General features: G+C 35.9%; 1 protein-coding gene across 1 annotated transcript in view; it reads right to left on the bottom strand.

Moving 5' to 3' along the window:
• Positions 1 to 14,912, bottom strand: part of LOC108909934 (midasin) — a 75,635-nt gene that overhangs the window by 22,454 nt on the left and 38,269 nt on the right. The window lies entirely within an intron of this gene.

The raw sequence follows: 14,912 nt of genomic DNA, 5'->3' as shown, positions 1-14,912 counted from the left end.
TCATATTTGAGGTTATGTAGTAATGCCATCTATTTAAAAAAATACATATAATTTAAAAGTACAAGGCTCCCTCTTTCGAATGCCGTTGAGTTTGCTCAAATACCTTTTTTTTTCGTTGAGATATCACATGTTGAAATGTTCCAAGTTTCTCAGTTTCTTTATATGCGAAAATCTACTAAGGATCCCTTAGACGTCAAACAGTTGATTGCAGTTCAGATATTTCATACTCAGAAACCTTCAATACATACTCAAACTCACAAACTCCAAATCCACAAACTCACAAACCCCAAACCCACAATCCCTAAACCCACAAACCCCAATCCCACAAAACCCGAACCTACAGACTCCAAGCTTACAAACCCCAAGCCCACCAACTCAAAACCCACAAACCGTATGGGTATGAAGTTTCTGAATTGCAATCGACTGCTTGATGTCTAAGGGATTCTTTAGTAGATTTTCGCATATTAAGAAACTGAGAAACTTAAAATGTTCAACATGTGATATCTCAACAAAAAAAAATATATTTGAGCAAACTCAACGGCATTCGAAGGAGGGAGCCTTGTACTTTTAGATTCAATGTATTAGTTTTTTGAAAAAGTATAGATGGCATTACTACATAACCTCAAATATGACGAAAAACAGTGTTTTTTGCACTTTTAGGTTAGGATATCTCAAAAACCTGACGTGATAGAGCAATTCTGCTGCCAGATTCGGATTCAGCACACCTAAATCCTTCGGAAACACATATTCAAGTTTCTGCTTAAAAAAAAGTTTAATTTTGTAGGTCTGTGTCATTCGCCATTATTATCGTTTACATCGTTTAAGTAAAATACATATACGAGTGTGAAGGTTCGTCGTATCAGCTGACCGTAGTATGGGTACGAACGAAAGGGCGCTGTTCGAAAAGATAAACAAATCTGTGGCTGATATCGTCACCGCCTGTGTTTTATAAACATACAGCGATAAGTTTAAAAAGGGAGAGACTTCTCAGTGCCTATTTAGCTTTGATAGACGTAGCTTACTCTGGAATGATTATACCGATTTATAAAGTGGAGATTTGTAGAGTATATTAATATTAAATAATTATTATTAGAAGTGTTGTGTTTATATCAGAAGTGGGATTAAATAAATATATAAATAAAAACAGGTGATACAAGTGTACCTACCATACAATTATGGGGAAACATAGACGTAGACGGCAAAGTAGCAGTTCTTCCAGTAGCAGCAGTAGCGATGCTGAAAGCAGTCGGAGAACAAGAAAAATAAGGAAAAATAGCGGCAAGTCATGTACACCGGAAAGCAGTCGAAGAGCAAGAAAAACCAGGAAAAATAGTGACAGGTCCTACACACCAGAATTACCATCACATGCAACTGGTTCAGGTTTGACAGAAATTATTAATATACTTAAGCATGATTATAGACCAAAATTAAACATGACGGTCAAGGATGATGACATAACTGAGTTTAACCCCATAACTGACAATGTGAATGAATGGATTGCGAGGATAGATGAGCATGCCGGTGTGTATCGTTGGGATGACATAAATATTTGTCACTTGGCTATAAATAAGTTAAAGGGCCCCGCAGAAAAGTGGTATAAGAGTTTACCGTCGATTCCTAAAACGTGGTTAGAGTGGAAGACACTTTTAGTGCGTACGTTCCCACCTACAAGGGATATACATTTGTTAATGACAGAAATGTTAGCTCTTAAACCACAATCTAATCAAAGTTTATACGAATATTGCTTTGAAAAGTTAGCCCTAATTAAGAAAATGCATTTAAACTTAACTGGACTGGACGAAGTTAATCTTATAGTTGGTGGGCTCGATAATAACAATGTAAAATTTGCTGTGAAAGCGGCAAATATTGATGATCCTTCGAGATTAGCGGTCTATTTAAAAGCGTTTGAGCCGAACATGACAGGGTTCAACGAAAGAAAGGACGAGTCAATATTTCTTTCATCGAATGCTATGAAAATGCGCCCTCAGCTGACGGAGACCCACAGACGTAAATCTCGAACCTTTACTGCTGTGTGTTACAAATGTAACCGTCCGGGTCATAAACAAATTAATTGCCTTCAGAATGCCAAACAGGGTGACCAGCGTTTACATTGTGTTTATTGTCGACAGAGAGGACATACAATAGATAACTGTTTCAAGAAAAATAGGAATAAAGACGTCTTAACAGGTAATAACCCAATAAAAAATAATAGACAAGTTTTACTAATATCTAAAAGTGAAAATAAAAACAAATTTTATAAATCCGTGTTTATTGGGGAAAACAAAGCCCAGTGCTTCATTGATTTTGGCAGCGAGTGTTCAATTACAACCTTCGAAATTGCCCGTAAACTGAACTTAAAACTTGATAAACTGATTGAACCTATCACACTTACTGCTTTTGGTGGCCAAGAAATCGAAGTTACTCATAAAACAGCATGTTGTGTTAGAATTGACACTGTAAAATTAATTATCGACATTTTAGTGCTTGATAAGTGTTTGCCGGGAGTAGATTTAGTTGTCGGACAAAATTTTACTGAAGACATAGGTATTAGATATTGCCGTGTTGGTGATGAATTGCGTTTTAGTAACGCGATGAACGTAAATGCGGTGCAAGTGCACTCAAATATTCTAATCAAAACCGGAACTGAGGATGAAACAATACGGCGGCAGCTTCAAACCATAATCGAAAAATATTCAACATGTTTTCCGTTGGATACGGGGAAATTGGGAACAATTGCTGGAACAGAAATGGAAATAAAACTTAAAACCGAGCAACCTATAGTACAACGACCTTATAGATTAGCTGAAGCAGAGAAGCACGTCTTACGAGGGTTGATCAACGAATTGTTAGAAGCTGGCGTCGTTAGGCCATCACAGTCACAATTTGCTAGCCCAGTCATTATGGTAAAGAAAAAGACAGGGCAACACCGATTGTGTGTGGATTATCGCCTTGTTAACAAACAGACTGTGAAGGAAAACTACCCCTTGCCGTTAATCGAGGACTTGATAGATCGGTTAACAGGCCAAAAGTATTTCACAATTTTAGACTGTCGATCGGGATATCATCAGATCAAAATGTCACAAGAGTCAATCCCAATTACAGCATTCATAACTCCGGAGGGTAAATTTGAATATCTGAAGGTTCCATTCGGATTGAAGAATGCTCCTTATGTATTCCAAAGGGCTATCGACCAAATAATGGGAGATCTTCGTTACAAAAAAGTACTAGTGTACTTGGATGACATTTTGATTCCATCAAAGACCTTAGATGAAGGGTTAGAAACCTTAGATATTGTTTTACAACGATTACAACTACATGGCGTCAGTCTAAATATGGAGAAATGTTACTTTCTCCATGACAAGATCGAGTATTTGGGATATATTATTAAGGATGGACAAATTAGCCCAAACATTGAGAAAGTAACGGCCATTAAAGAGTTCCCAACTCCAAAAGATGTCCATCAAGTTCGACAATTCCTTGGTTTAGTGGGACATTTCAGAAAGTTTGTGCCCCAATTTGCACTGGTGAGCAAACCAATGACTGTATTGTTGAAAAAGAATACAAACTGGTCATGGTCTGCGTCTCAACAAAATGCGTTCGAAAAACTAAAAGAACTCATGGTTAAAGAACCTATCCTAATTCTTTATGACGCTAAGAGAGAGACCATCCTCTACACTGATGCATGCCGCATAGGAATTGCAGGAATGTTAATACAAGTTGAGGAAGGAAAAGAGAAGGTCGTCGGATATTATAGCAGAACTACCTCTCCAACAGAGCAAAGGTATCACTCATTCGAGCTGGAAACTCTTGCTATTGTTCAGTCGGTCAAGAGGTTCAGGCACTATTTAATTGGAGTCCAGTTCAAAATATACACCGATTGTGCAGCGGTCAAAAATGCGATATCAAAGAAAGATCTGAACAGGCGTATAGGAAGATGGATTCTTGATTTACAAGAATATGATTTCGAAATTCTGCATCGACCAGGGAATCGAATGGCGCATGTCGATGCCTTAAGCCGAAATCCCACTACCGATAGTAGTCTCGGAATTTATGCAACATTCTTAACAGAGGATGATTGGTTATTGGTTGCCCAAGAAGCGGATTCGAATGTTAGTAGTGTTAAAAGAATACTACAATCCGGCGAACGTGACGGTAACAAGAATATATTTAATGAATATGACTTACGGAAAGGTAGAGTATATCGCAGAACAGCACATGGCAACAGAGCGGTGCTGCCCAAGACTTGTAGGTGGCAAATCTTAAGATTTAATCACGATGATATAGGTCATTTCTCGTTCGACAAGACCTACGAACGAGTTGCCAATAAATTCTGGTTTCCCAAAATGAGGAAGTTTATAAAGAAATATGTTCAAGCTTGCATCAATTGTATGTATTTTAAATCACCATCAGGTAAACGACATGGTTACCTTCATCCAATCTCAAAAATCCCACGTCCATTCCATACGATTCATATTGACCACTTGGGTCCCATGTGCAGAAGTAAACAGGGCAATCAATATGTCCTAACTATTGTCGATGCTTTTACCAAATTCTGCTTCGTAAGAGCTGTTCGGAATACAAAAGCCAAATATGTTGTGGAGGAACTCAATACGATCGTCCAAACCTTTGGGGTTCCTAAACGTATAATCAGTGACAGAGGTAAAGCTTTCATTTCAAGAAAATTTAAAGAATTTTGTGGGTCTAAAAACATAACACACCATCTTAATGCCGTGGGGATGCCCCGTGGGAATGGCCAAGTTGAAAGATACAATAAGACCATTTTAGATGCATTATCGACGATGGGCGCTAATAAAGATGACGATGAGTGGGACGACAACATTCTGAACATTCAATTGGGCATTAACAACACAGTCAATAGGGCAATAGATACTACCCCATCTGAAGTATTACTGGGGTATCGATCTGGCCCAAGTAATGTTGGCACTCTGAATGATCATGAAGATCATGAGACGGTTGACGTAACCGCTTTGCGAACCAAGATTAAGGATAAGGTGGAAGCTGTGCAGGCCTATCAAAAGAGCAGTTTTGATGCACATCGAGCCCAACCAGTGAGTTATTCTGTAGGTGATTTGGTGTTGGTGAAGATATCATCTATCGTTAGTACTGGGCAGAGTAGAAAATTGGTTCCTAAGTGGAAAGGACCTTTCAAAATATCACAGGTTCTTGAGAATGACCGATACGAAGTGAAAGGGTTGTTTGGATCAGAAAGATCTAAGATACCATATACTGGAGTCTATGCTACTGAGCATATTAAGAAATGGGTAGCACCAACACCAGAATAATAAGGGCTTTGGCGAGGTAAGGCTCTTCGTTTTCTCGAGCCATGTTTGGCCGTCGGAGGACGTGTCGTCTCTGTGTTGCGAAACCGTCGAGACTAGCGTTTTCCTGTGCCATGTTTTGCCGTCGGAGGACGTGTCGTCTCTGTGTTGCGAAACCGTCGAGACTAGCGTTTTCCTGTGCCATGTTTTGCCGTCGGAGGACGTGTCGTCTCTGTGTTGCGAAACCGTCGAGACTAGCGTTTTCCTGTGCCATGTTTTGCCGTCGGAGGACGTGTCGTCTCTGTGTTGCGAAACCGTCGAGACTAGCGTTTTCCTGTGCCATGTTTTGCCGTCGGAGGACGTGTCGTCTCTGTGTTGCGAAACCGTCGAGACTAGCGTTTTCCTGTGCCATGTTTTGCCGTCGGAGGACGTGTCGTCTCTGTGTTGCGAAACCGTCGAGACTAGCGTTTTCCTGTGCCATGTTTTGCCGTCGGAGGACGTGTCGTCTCTGTGTTGCGAAACCGTCGAGACTAGCGTTTTCCTGTGCCATGTTTTGCCGTCGGAGGACGTGTCGTCTCTGTGTTGCGAAACCGTCGAGACTAGCGTTTTCCTGTGCCATGTTTTGCCGTCGGAGGACGTGTCGTCTCTGTGTTGCGAAACCGTCGAGACTAGCGTTTTCCTGTGCCATGTTTTGCCGTCGGAGGACGTGTCGTCTCTGTGTTGCGAAACCGTCGAGACTAGCGTTTTCCTGTGCCATGCTTTACCGTCGTAACGTATCCCTGAGCTAAGGTGCTGTCGGGATAATGACTTCCGTGGGTAGACATTTTCCTGTCTGGCGGGAATAGAATGTGCCAGAGCTAACTATCCTTTATTTGAAAGCTAACTTCTGTTGTTTGTTACAGGACGAGTATCAGCCAGTCAGGATGGCCGAATGTGAAGGTTCGTCGTATCAGCTGACCGTAGTATGGGTACGAACGAAAGGGCGCTGTTCGAAAAGATAAACAAATCTGTGGCTGATATCGTCACCGCCTGTGTTTTATAAACATACAGCGATAAGTTTAAAAAGGGAGAGACTTCTCAGTGCCTATTTAGCTTTGATAGACGTAGCTTACTCTGGAATGATTATACCGATTTATAAAGTGGAGATTTGTAGAGTATATTAATATTAAATAATTATTATTTGAAGTGTTGTGTTTATACGAGTATTAAAAAGAAACTGTCACTTTTTAAATTAGCATCTATCACAAATTGTGCTTTAAACTGATTTACGAGGTTTTGTATTTTATATCAATTATGTATTACATATTTATTTATTATTTAATTTTTTTCTCATTAGCTTTCTAATAAAAGTACCAACGACGAATTTAGTTACAAAATACCATCACCGTTCAAATAATAGAATAATACACCGAGTTAATTGCATTCTAAATAATCTACGCGGTTAAACTCAATTTGACTCCTGCACTCGAAACAAAGGCTGATTATGCGGTTGCTGTCACTGCAAAATGGCTACAACCACTATTTTTAATGTCAACAACACACATTGCGGCAGCAACAATAAATACATGACGCAAACGCTTCGGGGCTTGTGAAATGCCTTTTGCTGCGAATAACGAGTTTTAAGGGAGTCAAAGTGCAATTGTGCAGTTTTGAAAGCACAAGTGTACAAAAATTAACACGTGAAATATGCATAGTTAAACATGACATAGTTACATAAAATGGACATAGTTACATAAAATGAAGTTAAACATTGTTAATTGTTCACATTTTTCTTTAAATTTGTAAAAAATTTCTTTGACTAAACTTGATACTGAATTATTTTGCGTTGTTTAATGTACTTTGCATTTATTAAAAACCAAGCTAGATATAGCAACAGTCGAGGTATCAATGTGTAAATATTCCAAATATTTTGATCTGTTTAATTAAAGAAAAACAAGTGATTATAACAAACGGCGGTTGCTGAAAATTTATTTTTCCTGACAGATTTTTTATTAACATACTGTATATAAATTTATAATGCCACTGAATAAGTCGACAAGAGATTTAATTTGATAGTCAATATCTTTTGTTCCTGTAAAGGTTGTTTAAAATTGGATAAATGTGATCTAAAAACATTGTCACTTCTGAAACTATCAGAGATAAAAGAGATGGTTAAATTTAAATAAAATTACCTAATCTAGTAGGCATTAGTTTCACAAATCGAAAATTAGTTTTATTTTTGAGATTTTTAAAAAAAATGTCTCAGTTTATTTTTTTTTAATACAAACCATTGCTATTCTTTATTTTCTTTTATTTTCTTTCGAGTCTAATTTAATAATGATGTTTTGGGTTAGAAAACTAATCGTCAATGTCATTTTTTTTCAAATATGCTAATCCTATAATATACAATTAAATAATTCGAAATTAACTCTAAAGGAAATTAACATTTACGATGGTTTTTTTTAATCCGAAACGTCAAGGGTAACATGTTATACATCATCGGACTGGAGAAAATAAGGACTACAAAGGAGTCTCGAAAATATTGACAGGTTTGCATTAAAAAAAAATTAATTGATGAAAGACGAAACGTTGCAATAAAAATCTAAATCCATAGTCGAAAAGAGGTGCAAAAAATTATACCTGTTTAAAAAACGTTAAATTTAAATTTTCAATTTCATTTCAAGAAATTAGTACATTATTAATCCTGTAATTCTGCTCCAATTTCACTATGAGGTAAATAATTATATCATTAGTATCTAATTTTGAACACCCTGTATATCAATAAAAGCTAGTAGATATATCAAATCAAAAATCACATATCAAATTAAAACTCATTTCATGATTTATTTGATAGGAAGCAATTGAAGCTAAGATGCATCATTGATTTTTTAAACGAAAAATATAGTAGTTTTTCGTTTTCAAAGCTTCTTAATAATAATTAATAGACACTGGGGAGACTGTGTAAAAAAATCTTACAAAAATCAAATATTGTAAGAAGGAAAAAAGGTATAAGACATCATAGAAATTGGTCAAAATTTAAATAAGGGGCATGTAGGTATCTTTTAAACGAATCTAGATATCGATATGCGGTTACCGCCGTTGAACTTTTTTCTCGAAAATCGAACACGTCACATCTAAACCTCTTTTTTTATATCTTTTCGGGAAAAGTAGCGTCGAATTGGGCCCATCCTGTACATATGACAGAACCTAAAATTCACCTTTACATAAATCAGTCCCACCACGAAAAATAAAGAGACGCACGCAAACAGTGTGGAAAATGTACTTTTGCCTAAACTATTTTTGTCTCGTCTTATTACTTTTTAGAATCTACCAATCATACATCACTGTCATTCCACCTAAATGACTGTATCGATTTAACTTGCGAACTAATAACATTAGCAGGGTTTTTCTATCACCCCTTTAAGTATTGATTTAAGTTAGGAACTAGAGTTTAAACAAGATAAATATCGCTATGGCTGAGAGCCACTCAAACTTTCTCTAGAAATTTAATTGAACGAATTCTGAGGCTTGATCACCTTACAACAGCTCCAGTAAGAAGTAAAATAAAACTTCTAAGGCGCGAACGCTTTTAACAAATCCAATCTTAGCACGGTGTTAAAGTTAAAAGTACTAAAGCTAATTGTATCGAGAAATAAAATCATACGATATTTGGTAAATAATAAAAACTTGGTAAAAATAACCGATAAGAAATAAAGAGTGAGATGGGAGAGGGGTGGGGGAGACAGTAACTCTGTAACTTGCAGGCCATGTAAAGAAAATATTTGTATCTGTACATTATTGCATTTTTGAATTCCTTGGTTAATCTTAGGTGGAGTTTATTAAATGTACATGGTGCTTACCGTTTTCGAGATAATTAGTTGTTTTTGAAAAAAATCACGATTTCAGCTCTCTAAATGAGGCTAGATAGCGTCTAAATCGTAAGAGTTAGAAACCTGCAGTTTTCACAGTCTGTTTTGGTATAAATTACTCTATCTTGTCATCTGTGAGCAAAACGTGTACGTTATTCAGACTCGGAAATATTGACACCTACATTTAATAATCTTACGAGTTGAAAACATTTTTCTTCAAATGGGATATTAATTGTCATGGGTGAATGCAAAATTGAATGTCTTTCGACTGATATAAGGTTGTCCATACTTATCTCCAACAGTTTTCCAGAAAAAATAGGTTATTTTCTATAGTCCGAAAAAGTAGCTATCTATGTAACAGCGTCAAGAAGGCCTTGCAATTGTATTAGTATCTACAACGTCGATTTTACAAAAGCACAGCACATCCTTATTGCATCTAATTACACCAAGAGTTACTAAAAGTAGACTTTCAGCGGAGACTGGAGTTTTCTCAGTGGGCACTGGAGATGTTAAATCAAGATGATGTTTTTTTTTTAACCGGGTCATGTTCTCCGATGAGGCTACTTTTCATAAAAATGGTTTCGTTAATAGTCATAATTGCCATTATTATGACACAATAAATCCTCACCAATTCCGGACAACTCGTAGCCACAGTCTTTGAACGTGTGGGGAGTAATTTTGGGAACCCATGTCATTGGGGGACCAGTGAGTTGGCCTTCAAGGTATCCAGATATGTCATGTTGCGACTTCTTTTTATGGGGATTTATAAAAAGCAAAGATTATGTTACACCATCATCTACCGCGGAAGATATGTAGCAGCGCATTACATTAGCATTTCAAGAAATTACGCCAAACATGCTAACCAATGTTGAACAATCTTTTAAAATCCGAATTCGTTTGTGTATTAATCAAAATGGAGAACACTTCGAGCAATTCAAAGTACTCTTCTCCTTGTTGTGTTCCGAGTTTCAGTTTGTTTCGTTTTCCATTTTGTTCTAGTTGTTATTAGTAGTTTACTTTTGTTTGTCAAACCACTTTTTAAACTTGCCAGTAAATATTGACACTATCAGTCCCAGGCCTGATAAAATGTAAGAGAAAAGTGGTTTTGCAAGGCCTTGTTGACGCTGTTACATAGCTACTTTTTCGGACTTAAGGAAAGAACCTGATTTTTCTGGAAAACTGTTAAAGATACCAATGGATTACCTTATACCAGTCAAAAAAGCATTAATTTTTCAATTAACCCACGCCAATTAATATGGGTCCTTCTATTGGAACAAAAAAAAAAAGTTTTACAACTCGTAAGAATATTAAATGTAGGTCTCAGTATTTCCGAGTTTGAATAACGTATAAGTTTTGCTCACAGATGACAAGATAAAGTAATTTATGCCAAAACGAACTACGAAAACTGCAGGTTTCTAACTCTTACGTTTTAGACGCTATCTGGCCTCATTTAGAGAGCTGAAATTGTGATTTTTTTCAAAAACAACTGATTATTTCGAAAACGGTAAGTTTTAAACACCATGCACATTTAATAAACTCTACCTAATAATAACAAAGGAATTCAAAAATGCAATAATATACAGGGTGTTCCATTTAAAATAACAAAGTTATGTAGCGTCCACGCGAAATGGAACATCCTGTAAAGCTAAAAATATTTTCTTTACATGGTCCATATGATTCCAGGCAACTTTTATTAAAACAATTTTTTTATAAATTTTGCATTTGCAGAGTTACAGAAGATTCCTTCTTAGGTGGAACACCCTGTATACTGGCGAGATAATTTATTAACCAGTTTCTGAAAAAGAGAGCAGAGACCTCAAGAAATCTATCCAAATGACGTGGCAACCAGCCCGGAAATTGATCAGCTACATATTCGTGTATATTTTCATAGCTTATGCCATTATTTGTATTTTCTATTATTTATAATTATAATTAAATTACCATCTATTAAAATAAAAAATAATTGTTTAATTTGAAAGTGAATATTTCACAAAAGGGAGTAAATTAGCGAATATTTTGTGTTTATTCAATCATTTATGAATTTACAGATTGTTAATTTATTTTGGAAAGAACAGAAATCATTAAAATTATTCTACAAATTAGTAATGAATTAATTTTTCACAAAATTTGATACAAACTCAACTAAAAGCGAGTAAAATATCGTGGTCCCAAGAACGCAAAGATATGTAGGTTTACTTTGTTGGCAACTGATTCTCTACATTTGACCTTGAACTGGCCTTAATCCAGAGCTAATCGGGTCAAACGGACACCGGATTCGGATTCAGCGACCCCAAAAACATATTATAGATACCATAGTATTGTCTTTCGGACCTACAACTTTTTTTATTGGGTTCTGTTTATTCCACCAATCTTAACCTAAGACCTGCAAACAACGGCCAATAAAAAAACAAAATAAGGTAATCTAATTTAGTAATTTGTCTTCTACTTATTTATTCATCCCGGCTATCGAAGAAACCATTTAAAGCACGCGCCCTAGACCTGGGCCAGCAAAAATCTTATAATCCGTTCCATCCAAAGATAGAAGTTTCCCGTAATTGCCACACTTCGGCAATTCACGGGTCGGGGAAGTAATTATAGACGCGACCAATTTTGACGCAACGAAAATGAACTTTGGATTAATTTTCTCCCTCCGAATATTTAACTAATAAATCAATGCAGAGCTGCTAATCCATTGGAGTGAAATTAAACAAGTCAATTGTAATTAAGCGGACGATTCGTTTTATAAATGATTTTATACTGAAACGGGATGTTTGCTTAAGCAAACTTCTTGATTGTTGTATTTAAGCGTTCGCTAAGCACAGAGATAATTAAGACAGTCTTTTTGAAAAATATTCTTTAAAGTCTCTTGTTCAAGTAATTCAATATCAGTAACTGAAAATATTAATATATTTTTTAAATAAGGTTTCGGGCTATTTTAATTCAACAGTATTTTTCTGAACTAAACGCACCTAATAGAAACATAATAATAGTAAATAATATTTACTAATCGTTGTTAAAAATATATATTTATCGTGTTTCTTGCAAAATTTTATAAAATATTTACAGAATAAATTGAAGAAGACATTTAATATAGATAAGTAGGTACTAAAACTCCGCACTTTTCTTAATTTGAGTGTCTCTATTCCTTAAATTATTCAAGATGTCAATATTGATTGATGTATGGAATTTTGAACATATGGTATTAATTTTTTCTTTAATAAAATATATTCACTCCACACCTCATCCGTCTTAATAAAGTATGTACCTAATTTATGTTTTCGTGGACATCTGATGCATATATTTTGTTCAAGTTATTAAACAGCGCGAAGTAAAAAAAATAATAATAAATAAATATACATGAGACGGCGTAATGAAAAATGTGTCATGATATTAAAATTCCGGATTCCACCGCTCTTTGATTTATCACATCCCAGTTTTGATGGTTTGCGGACTGAATTTTAAACATGTGACAAAGGCGAGCTGCCTATACAGTTCCTTTTGTATACCGAACCGATATGCGGGCATACTGAAATTACCTGAATGGCGAAAAAGGTATTATAAAATACATATCTAAAAATTAATATGTCGCCTCAAAATTCTATCGAAAATTTAAAAATATGGTGAATGCGCCGATGCTATCGAAAGAAATTATCTTTGTTAAATCGGCAAATTCCCCTTCCGTCAAGTTTAAGGGAACAAATTTTTCTCATTTCAAGGCTCTCGGTTATTTTAAGAAATACTTGTGTTGATCACGGTGGTCTTGAAGGCGAAAAAAGTTTGTCCCCGATAACGCAAAAATCGGGTCAGAGGGTTCGTTTCCTGGACTCTTAACAATGAAAAATCCGTGAAGAGTGAAATCCCAGCTGATCGCCTACTCGAGTTTTCCACCATCGAAATTTTTCAAAATGAAGGGAGCAGAAAGGCCCATAAGGCATGTGTGTAGGTGCGTATGTGTTTGTGTGTGTATTTGTCCGTATGTGCGTGTGGATGTTTGAAACATGGAAATATATTTAGAAACTTGAGCACAACATAAACCATCATAATAATGTGGAAAAATAGAATTTCAAGGATACAAAAACAGCCCAAATTTTGAGAAATTTTTTCCATGTGTGTGTGTGTGTGTATCCGTGTGTGTGTGTGTGTGTGTGTGCATGAAAATAGCAATAAACATATACAAACCAATGTATATAAACTTGAAGCATGTGTAAACAAGTCAGTAGTCTTGCAGTCGGTGTTCCAGGAACACGCACCTAGAGTGTCCTGATTTCGAAATTCATTACTTCGTATCTGTGTGAATACCTTTCAGTACCTTTGAGAAGTACTTTTGAGAATAATCTAGTGAGCAAAAATGCCAGATAAATGTGGTCATGATCAAAATCGAGAAAAAGTTTGCGCGCCATGTGGTCGAAAAATAAACGTTCCAATTGAAAAGGTATCGTATAACTCCAAACTCAGAAAATCTGATAAAGAAGTTCCTCCAACCGGAGTTTACTTTGTTAGATCCACGATTTTCATCGAGCATCTGTACAACATGCAGGCAGATTCTAACCGAGAATGACAATGCAATGATACTGTCACTAAGAGACCATTAAAGCATACGTTTATTTTTCGACCACATGGCGCGCAAACTTTTTCTCGATTTTGATCATGACCACATTTATCCGGCATTTTTGCTCACTAGATTATTCTCAAAAGTACTTCTTGAAGGTACTGAAAGGTATTCACACAGTTACGAAGTAATAAATTTCGAAATCAGGAGACTAGGTGTGTGTTCCTGGAACACCGACTGCAAGACTACTAACTTGTTTACACATGCTTCAAGTTTATATACATTGGTTTGTATAGGTTTATTGCTATTTTCATGCACACACACACACACACACACACACACGGATACACAGACACAAACACATGGAAAAAATTCCTCAAAATTTTGGCTGTTTTTGTATCCTTGAAATTCTATTTTTCCAAATTATTGTGATGGTTTATGTTGTGTTCAAGTTTTTAAATATATTTCTATGTTTCAAACACCCACACGCACACATGGACAAATACACACATACGCACATACACACACACCTTATGGGAATTTCTGCTCCCTTCATTTTGAAAAATTTCGATGGTGGAAAACTCGAGTAGGCGATCAGCTGGGATTTCACTCTTCACGGATTTTTCATTGTTAAGAGTCCAGGAAACGAACCCTCTGACCCGATTTTTGCGTTATCGGGGGCAAACTTTTTTCGCCTTCAAGACCACCGTGTGATATTAATGTTTGTCATGCTATATGGAAGAAAATAAAAAATACAAATTTTAGCATTTCTCGTGTCTCGCAACCCGTCAGAAATAAATATGAAAATAAATCTATTGTATATAATAACCGAAATCCGTAAAGTTAATACAGATATTTGGGATACACTGCATTAGATCAAACCGTTAACCTCAGATTCTTTTGGTGAAAATAATGCGACTTTGTACAATTTTTTATTTAAGCGCTTGTTTTTCAAGATACAGGATGTCAAAATTATAATTTAAAAAAGTTTTATTAATAACTACTGTTTTTTAAAATAATCAATTGAAATTTTCCATAGTTTAATTATAATTAAAAAAATGTTGAAGCGCAATCGGAGGAAAGGAGAACTGTAATACAAATTGTTCCCCTCTAGTTTTTTGTGTATATGTATGTCGATGATTCAAATGTACTGTGTTTTGGACCAAGCATTTCTCGTACTTTTTTCAATCCTGCAAAATTTTAATTTAGGGTTTGAAAGGGGTTTAGGTACGTTAA

Source organism: Anoplophora glabripennis, unplaced genomic scaffold (genome assembly GCF_000390285.2).
Source record: "Anoplophora glabripennis isolate ALB-LARVAE unplaced genomic scaffold, Agla_2.0 scaffold381, whole genome shotgun sequence".
Lineage (NCBI taxonomy): Eukaryota > Metazoa > Arthropoda > Insecta > Coleoptera > Cerambycidae > Anoplophora > Anoplophora glabripennis.
Note: the sequence above shows the minus strand (reverse complement) of the source record. Positions and strands in the feature narration are given on the sequence as shown.